Here is a 9,919-nt window from a genome sequence, read left to right on the forward strand (position 1 = left end):
GAGCTAAGGCAATTATGAGACTGCTTTCCTTGTAACGGAAGCTCCTTATCTGATAAACTATATGCCCCCCTCACTCCTCCCCCACAACCCTTTGCTAGTCCCCCTACCCCGTCTACACTAATTTTCCCATGGAATTCTAGCTCACCCACCCCCCCCTTGTCTAGTTTAAACACTCCTCCAACCTCTTAACCATTCTCTCCCCTAGCACAGCAGACCCCCTTCCATTGAGGTGCAATCCGTCAGGGCTGTATAGATTGTACCCCAAGGAAAAGTCAGCCCAGTGCTCTAGGAACCCAAACCCTTCCTTCCTACACCAAGACTTTAGCCACGCATTTAGCTCCCTAAGCTCCCGCTGTCTCCCTAAACTTGCACGTGGCACCGGCAAAATTTCCGAAAAAATGACATTGGAGGACCTTTGCCTAATCTTAGAGCCTAGATCCCTGAACTCACTCTTTAAAGTCCCCCACCTACCGTTCATTTTGTCGTTAGTACCGATATGTACCAAGACAGCCGGGTCATGCCCAGCCCCTCCCAATAATGTGTCAACCCGATCAACCACATGCCGAACCCTGGCACCAGGAAGACAGCAAACTGTCCGGTTGAAGCGATCCGCTTGACAGATTACCCTGTCCACTTTCCTAATGATCAAATCCCCTATAACCACCATCTGTTTAGGCCTAGCTCTGCTCTCCTCCCCACCACTACTAGTGAAACTGGTCTCCCGGCTGTTAGAGAGATCAGCCTCACCTAGAACCGCCAATCCAGAGTTCACACTCCCATCTTCTTCACACAATCTGGCAAATCTGTTGGGATGCGCAAACCCTGGAGCAGCCTGCCTTTTCCTTTTCCCCACACTAGATTTTCTAACTGTCACCCAGCTTACTGCCCTATCATCCTTTTGCTACTCCCCTCCCCCCCTACTATCTGACCCCACTAGTTCTTGTTCAGTTAACAAGAGACCCCTCTCAAGATTGTTGATTGAACGCAGTGTTGCGACGTGTTCCTCTAGGACTCTAACGCGAGCCTCTAAAGTGGCAATTCGCTCACATCCACAACAGAGGTATGCACTTTGGAACTGTTGTTCCACAACTGCATACATGTGGCAGGCTGTGCACTGTGTCAGACCTTCAATGTTGCTACAACTCATTCTCCCAGTTACAAGAACAGTTAAACAAAAAAAAAAAGGTGTAAGGACTTGTAGTAAATACCTTGTTTTACCTTGTTTTTAACTCCCTTAGTGTTTAACTCCCTGAGTTTATAACTCCACTTACAGAACCCCCACTTCAAGAGCAATCACTTACAGAGCACCTACCACCAGAGCAAGCTCCACTAGAGTGCCTGTGGTTCTATTTATGCAGTCTGTAAAGGTGAACTAATCAAACCCCACCCTCCTCAAGCTGAGGGTAATTACAAGGGAATGTAACCTGCTGTAAGCCTATGGATCCCACAAACTTTGTAAATTAGCTCCAAAAACAACAATTACTTATGAAGAAAATAAATAAAACCCAACAGTTAAAAAAACACAATGGTTTTGATAAAGTTAGTAAAGAATACTTATCCGTTTTTAGTTGAAATGAAAGCAAGTTGATTCAACCAGCCACCAGCCTGTTAGTAAGCAGCTCACTGGACTGCCTGTGGTTCTATTTATGCAGTCTGTAAAGGTGAACTAATCAAACCCCACCCTCCTCAAGCTGAGGGTAATTACAAGGGAATGTAACCTGCTGTAAGCCTATGGATCCCACAAACTTTGTAAATTAGCTCCAAAAACAACAATTACTTATGAAAAAAATAAATAAAACCCAACAGTTAAAAAAACAGAATACTTATCCCTTTTTAGTTGAAATGAAAGCAAGTTGATTCAACCAGCCACCAGCCTGTTAGTGGAATATTAGTATACAGAGAAGAGACATCGCACGTAATCCAACTATAAATGTCTTTCCATTCTATATTTTTGATTCTATTCAGCAAGTCCAGTGTGTCCCATAAATAAGATTTCTGTTTAACTACTATATCCTGTAAAAAATGATCCACAAACTCTGATAGATTGCTGGTGAGGGAATCAATACCAGAAATGATCGGTCTACCGGGGGGGGGGGGGGGGGGACACCTGTATTTTGGGCAGGTGGAAAATTGAACTCTCTATCCTGTATAATCCCAGTTTTTATGGCTTCTCCCAACAACGTTTCAAGTTCTCTGATAAAGCTAGTGGTGGGGTCTAGAGTCAATCTTTAATAAGTGTCAACGTCCCCTAGAATTTTCCCCGCTTGAGCAAAGTAGTCTTCCCTGTTTTGGATAACTATACCGCCACCCTTATCTGCCTGTTTGATAATTATAGTCTGATCTTTCATCAAAGAATGTAAAGCATTTTTATCACCATGTGACAAATTACTAAAACCTGTACACATATTATCAAATAGACTATCAAGTCTTGTTGGACTAATTTTTTGTACATTCTAATATGTTAACCTTGGGCCTCCCTTGGACAGAAATTGGTTTATCTATAACAGTTAAAACCATTGAAAGCACTAATGTTGGATCGTTTATGACTAGCCTCCCCAGAAGTCTGTAAAAGATGATACCTCTTTAAAGTAAATTGACGTACAAATTTGTGTAGGTGTTTGTAAAGATCAAATCTTTTAGGACCTGCACTAGGTGCAAATTTAAGCCCTTTGTTCAAAACTTTGGTTTCATTATGTGTTAAAATCTTATTTGATATATTAAAAATAGGTGTGTAATTTATTTGCAAAAGTCTTTTTTTCTTCTGAAGGGTTTTTTGTCTTAATAAACTGTACCTATTCGTTCACATGCACTGTGTTTCTCCAGTTACTTCTGAGTTGGCGATTATAATTTTGATTAAGGTGCCTATATATAGCCTGTGGTTCCTGCATTGTGTTACTTGCTCCTGAGGAAGCGTGCCGTGTAGCACACGAAACGCGTTTAGCTTTTGTTACTGCCTCCATTACTCCTGAACAGTGTGAGTAGCCTGCATTGCGCAGGGTTTTTTGGCTTAATAAACTGAATTTTATAACACTATCTATGTTTTCTTCTCTTCTATTTAACCCATTGAAAATCGGGCAATGACTGCAATCAGTATTTGATCTGGGTTTCTATGGGCTTTATCCTACATGCATCTGGTGAGAATTTTAATTGACAGATTGTGTGTGCACTGATATAAGACAAAACATTTTGTCACTTTGCACTTTTGGTGCTGTTAGTATCTTCACTAGATTACTTTTTATTTATTTTATTTTACATGCGCCTCCACGATTACCATTGTGCACACTATTTGTGTCTAACCTGGCTGAGGAGTCTGGAAGGATGCCTAAAGCCTTCTCTACAAATCCTGCAAGAGAACCAGATTCTGAGGTTGAAAACGGACCTGGATTCAGTAAAGGAATGGTAGGAGTGCTAAAATAGAAATTCCTAAAGAAGGAACAGATAACTTTGAAAAGGACTGCAGGCCTCGTCGTCTATTTAAACGTACCACACAAGCATCTAGAAGTGAGTGCTTCAAAACACATGCATGTGCCAAAACACGCACATGACGCATGCACACTTATGACATGAAGAGGCGCGGGGATGCCATCTAGAGGCACAACCAGGGACTTGCTAACACTATCCTTCAACCCTTTATCAGAAACTTAAAGGAGAACGAAAGGCAAGTCACTTGGGGGTGCCAAAATGTTAGGCACCCCCAAGTGACTTTAATCGCCTACCTTTTACCCTGGGCTGGTGCCCCTGTTAGGAGAAAGCAGCACCAGCCCGGGGTACCTGTAGCGAGCACTTCCTCCTTCCCTTTCCGGCAAATCCCAGTGGTCGGAGCATGCGCAGTAGAGTGAAAAGCCGACTTCTCTGTTAAAGTTCAGATTTTCACTCTACTGCGCATGCGCGTGCTAGCAGATCAGGAAGGAGGACAGGTACCCCGGGCTGGTGCTGTTCTCTCCTAACAGGGGCACCAGCCCGGGGTACAAGGTAGGCGATTTAAGTCACTTGGGGGTGCCTAACATTTTGGCACCCCCAAGTTACTTTGCCTTTCCTTCTCCTTTAAGAAAAAAAGTAAACTTGATCTAGCTTGTAATCTTCAGTATCCCTAGCAATTTTTTTCTTTTTCCTAATTTTTTTTTTTTTTTAATCTTTGTTTTTATTTTGCGTCATCGTACATATCAGTTACAATTTTGTTATCGTTTTTGTCTTACATTTGCGTCTTATAAACAATATGTAATAATGGATAATATCTGGTTTAACATTTGTAATAAAATTTGAACTTTAACTTTCAGCTCATACCTTATATTTTCCTGGGCCTTGTGGGAATAGGTTTTCACTGATAACATGTTGCCAGCATTCTGTTTGTTTGTTGACTCCTGGGGGATCGGTGATTTTGTTGATCAAGTTCCTGGTTTTGTATATTTTGGAGATATTGGGATGCTTCAACTATAAGTGGGTGTTCTCTAAGTGTTTCCATATCATACCATGCGGTTTGTCTAAATGTGTTGACTATGAGGTGTCTGATTGTTTGGGGTAAGGAGGATATATAAATAAGCCATGTGTCGAAGAATTTTGCGGCATTTTGTTCTTTTCTGGTTGTTGCCTCCAACCAATCGATGTAAAAGATTTGGTGTAGTTTTTGTTTTGCTAGTGCTGTGGATGGAGTGTCAGTTGTTAGCCACTGGTGTAGTATTGTTTTCCGGGCTGCCGCCGACAGTCTCCCCGCCAACATTTTTTCAGGTTTTGTTAGGTGCGTATAGATCTTAGTTGTGCTGAACAGTGCCCATTCTAATTTTATTTGAAGAGGTTTTCCGGTTACCTGTGTCCAATATGAAGCTATTTCTTCATAACCATAGGTTATGTATTAAATTAGCTTTTGGAGAGCGGCATCTGAGGCATTTGTCTGAGGGTAGACTGCCTATTTTATGTCTTCTTTCTGGGGTGAGATAGGAATTGTGGAGTATTTGTAGTGACATGTCTTGGTATTTGCTAACAGGAATCAGCTTCATAGCCTCCGTATGTAGTTTTAGAATGTCAGATGTGCTCGTGTTGGGGATGTCATTCGTCCATTTAAAGGTATGTGATTTTTCGTTGTCTGGGTTGGTTAAGGTTCTAATGGTTTTGTATATAGCTGATGTGTTTTGCATTGTTTTCCTGTCTTTCCAGATTTGGTTGATTGGATTATTTTTGTCTCCGCCTGTTAGTTGTTTTGTGATGTGAGTTGGGAAGTGGGCTATTTGCATACGAAGGTATATGTGTGGGGTTGTAAATGGATACTTTTTGGTCATTTCGGTCTGCGATATTATTTTTAGGTCTTTTCCCTGTAAGTCGTAGATATTATGTAGCCCGTTTCTGCTCCATTGAAGCAGTGTGGTATTATGGATACCCGCGGGAAAATTTTTGTTTCCTATCCATGACAGGTATGGAGAGATGTTGAGTGACATGTCATGTCTTCGTTTCACGGAATACCATGCTTTATGAGTATCTATGAATAGAGGGTTGTTTTGTGCGGTGTGTGGGAGTTGTATTGAGGGTGTGTGTAAAAGATAATTAATAGAATAGTCCCCCGTTAGATATTGATCTAGTGATGTTGTTGTATAGTGGTCCCTGTTTAATAGCCAGTCTCCTACATATCTAAGGAGTGTTGCTTCATTATATTCTTTGATATTTGGAAGGTTGAGTCCCCCTAGGTGTTTAGGTTGTTCCAGTTTAGTTAGACTTATTCTGGGGTGGTTTTTATTCCAGATAAAGGTTCTAAGAATATTGTTCAGCCGTTTTAAGTCTGTTGCTTTTATGCAGTATGGTAACATTTGCATGGGATATAGCAGTTTTGGAAAAAGGAACATTTTTATGAAATGTATTTTGCCGGAGAAGGTTAGGTTAGCGTGTTTCCATTCTTGTGTTTCTTGTTGTAGAATGTCTATTGTTTTCCTTATATTTAGCGTATATGTTCTTCTATGGTTTGAGGGTATAGTTATACCTAGATATTTAATATTTTGTTTGGCCTTTTTAAAGGGGAAATGCTTGGGCCATGGTGTGGGTGTCGGTTGAGTGAGTTGTAGTGCTTCTGATTTGTCCAAGTTTATTTGGAATCCTGCTACTTTTCCAAATCTTTGTATTATCTTCAGGATTATGGGTGTTTCTGTTTGGGGTTGGCTGAGAAATAATAGGATATCGTCTGCAAATGCTGTCACTTTAAGAGTCGTTTGGCCTATTTGGATTCCTTTCAGATCGGATGAGTTTAGTATATGTCTTAGTAGGGGATCTATGGCTAGGTTGAATAGGAGAGGGGATAGAGGGCAGCCTTGACACGTTCCTCTGCCGATGGTAAACCTACTTGAGTTGCAGTTATTGACTGTTATGTATGTGGAGGGTGAGTTGTATAGGTTTGTTATATAGATTAAGTGTTTGTATACCAAAGTGTTGCAATTTTAATAAGCGACGTAGGTGTGCATGTGATATCCTATCAAACGCTTTGTCCGCATCTAGGTTTATTAACATTTCTTGTTTCCTATTCTCTAGGTTGCTTTGGTAAACTACTGCTAGTATTTTCCTGAGGGCTTGGGCGGGGTGTCGTTGTCTAAGGAATCCAGTTTGTTGCTCGGTAAGTATTTTTGGTAAGATCTGTTGTAGTCTGTCAGCCATTATTTTAGATATTATTTTTATCTCTTGGTTTAATAGTGAAATAGGTCTGTATGAACTTGGTTCTGATATGTCTCTACCTTCTTTGGGGATTAATATGATTCTGGCAACATTGGCTTCATGCCATAGTGGGTGTCCCTGTAGGGTTTCGTTGTAGAGTGTTTCTAATGTTGGGGTTATATCAGGGGCTAGTTGTTTGTAAAATTCGGCTGGGAGGCCGTCTGGTCCTGGCGTTTTATTGTTTTTTAGTTTTTTGCTTTTTCCTAATTTTAATCTCACGCTAAATTTTTAATAGGTCATCTTTCATTTTCTCACTCAATTCGTGAAAGGTTTACTCATCTTTCTTACATTCTAAATTCTCCTTGAATTCTACCACTTCTTTGTTCACTTTAGTTATTGATTCCCCATTCCACATTTCCTCATTAGCTCTATCAGCTTGAAGGAACATTCAGACAGCGCACCATTTCATCTCTACAAATTCTGTCCCTCCCCCATTACTTAGATCAAGGCTTGGGCTCTTTTTAATCCTCTAACCCCTAGAAATCATCTTGCTTTTAAAATGATTCTTTAAACTTGATAATTTCCAATGAAATTGCATTTGTTGCATCAACAACTTCTTAAACTCCTTATACTCAGTTTTTAACCAACCACTCTGCTGTGTTAGTTCTCTAACTCACTAGTACTTGTAAAAACCTTATTTAAATCAGACTCCCAATCAGATTCCGATGAATTATGAATAGTACTAGTGCTGAAAATATTGTATCTATTTAGGGCCCTACATATGGCAGTGCCACAATCAGACCTCCGAGACTTCAATCAGCTGTTAATGACTTTATATGGCTGAATAAACATCCCTGAAGTCTGAAACATGTGTACAAGTATATTATGTACTTATATAAAGTGAATGGAGGACTTTCAGTCTTGAAAATGACAAAATATTTCCAAGCTCAATGGGCCCCATACAAATGCAAGATCACAAGTCCTACTTTGATTGAACATGACATACTGTACCCACATTTCTCACATCAGGTATTATGGCTACCAAAGAAACCCTTCCTAAACTTTGGGGAACCCTCTTGATAACTACTGAAATATCTATATGTCTGGGAAAAAATACCAGTTAGCTTCTTTTCCATCCCTCCTAAGCCCACTAATGAGTAACCATTTTTCTACTGGGACTTTTTAAAGAATCATTCTCATGGTGGACAGCATTGGGGTCACCAACTTAAACTCACTAACCTAATACGGCAAACCACTTAACCTGTTACACTTCTGATCCACATTGTTTTAAAGGAACAGTAACACCAAAAAATTAAAGTGTATAAAAGTAACTACAATATAATGTGCTGCTGCCCTGCACTGGTAAAACTTGTGTGTTTACTTCAGAAAGTCTACTATAATTTATATAAATAAGCTGCTATGTAGCCATGGAGGCAGCCATTCAAAGCAGAAAAGGCACAGGCACATAGCAGATAACAGATAAAACACTATTGTATTATACAGAACTTATCTGTTATCTGCTATGTAACCTGTGCCTTTTCTCCTTTTTTCCAGCTTGAATGGCTGCCCCCGGAGCTACACAGCAGCTTATTATATAAATTATAGTAGTGTTACTGTAGCAAACACACCAGTTTTACCAGTGCAGGGCAACAGTGCATTATATTTTTATTACTTTAAAGCTCTTTCATTTTTTGATGTTACTGTTCCTTTAAGGGCTGCACGGAAAACAGATCTATGTTACATATCTGGTGGTAACGGGACCTTGTATCCACCTACTGGTTCACCTTATCTCTACAGTGCTACATGGCAGATTGCAAGAAGAACCCTCCTGCTACTAGGAAAAAACTTTACCAACTCAACATAAAGATTATGTCAACACATCCTAATGGTGGCAATGACTGATAATAGTGAGCAAATGGAGAAAACCTACCCTCCTTTAACATTAATAAAAACAGAAATAATAAATATAACAACAAACGGAAAACTAACCTATACGCTACAGAACAATATGGAGGCATATGATAACATTTGTCTCCCATGGCTGGCTACTCTTTTCAGGCTTACATGTGTGAGGATTTTCCCTAAATTGTGAAAGATCTGTGGATCCTCTTGTGCTAAAGTAAATTTAAAAACCCATTACCTCATTCACCCATTATCTTCTTTGCAATTATCCATTGTTTTGTCCCTAAATTGTGAAAAATCTGGCCCTTGTTTGCATAAACAACACTAGGACCCTCTGATGCCAGAGAAAACTTATTATTACTTTTGGTCAATTTCACTCATTGTCCCATTGTCTAAATTAGCCCATATTTTATTCCTAAATGGGAAAAATTTTTGCTCTGGTCTTCACAAAAAACACCGGACCAGAATTGTTTTTTTCCAAATCTTTCTTTCTTTACTGAATTTAATATGGGGGGTGGGGTACAGAAAAAAAGGGGGAGGGTAGAACAGATCTTTAGCAGATTTCTTGCCACTTTGCAATTTTTTTTGTTGTTTCGCAAATTTTAAGGTGAAGCAAAACAGATTCGCTCATCACTACAGCTCTTATCTTATTACAAAATATTCGTATTCCAGGGTTAACAAAAAGTAATTACAGTAAATGCAAAGTACATATAATGGCATCTAATAAGTTGATTACCAATAAAGACTGTAGCTGTCTGTTGATATCTTAATGGCTTCCAGCCTTGGTTTCCATGTAGACCAATATTGGGATATATTATTATGGAGCAAACAAGTAATTTCCTGGTCTCTATCACTAGGTTTATCCACTCAACCTCTGAGGGAGGTTTTACCGTCTTTCACCGTCTTCTTGGGATCATAGCTTTAACAGCATGCAGAAGTTGAAGTGTGTGGGTGACAACTGGTGGTCCAACTCCTCCATGACACATGGAAACCCCCTGCCAGTACCATCTTCACCGCCACCTTTTTGGGATCTCTGAACTTTCTGCTGTGGAACTAACATGGAACCTACACACTTTTTTGCTAGGACCACAGTTAATAAAGGGTAAAATATTTCTTTTAGTACATTTCACCCAGTCTTTTCTTAAAGAAGACATATCCTATAAAAATTAAGAATGTACCAGTGAATTATACTCCTCTCAATATAGAAGGATTGTGCTTAAAAAAAGTTGTATTTCAGACTCAGTTATTGAGAAATTCCACCAAAACCTCACTATTCCCACCCATCTGTTCCACTTCCTGCTGGCTGAATTCTCTGGATGTGCAGGGGGGGGCGGCGGCTCTAAATACACCGCACTGTAGGATAGGCTGACAGGGAACTGAAGTCTGTCTG

The 9,919-nt window shown here is 39.9% G+C and overlaps 1 long non-coding RNA gene across 1 annotated transcript; it reads left to right on the forward strand.

Moving 5' to 3' along the window:
- Positions 1-4,994: 4,994 nt before the first annotated feature.
- On the forward strand, positions 4,995-9,648 carry LOC116407730. Its single transcript, XR_004220527.1, has 3 exons — positions 4,995-5,061; positions 6,508-6,589; positions 9,387-9,648. It is a non-coding gene; the product is annotated as an uncharacterized LOC116407730 (long non-coding RNA).
- The last annotated feature ends 271 nt before the right edge of the window (positions 9,649-9,919 follow it).

Source organism: Xenopus tropicalis, chromosome 9 (genome assembly GCF_000004195.4).
Source record: "Xenopus tropicalis strain Nigerian chromosome 9, UCB_Xtro_10.0, whole genome shotgun sequence".
In the NCBI taxonomy this organism is placed as follows: Eukaryota; Metazoa; Chordata; class Amphibia; order Anura; family Pipidae; genus Xenopus; species Xenopus tropicalis.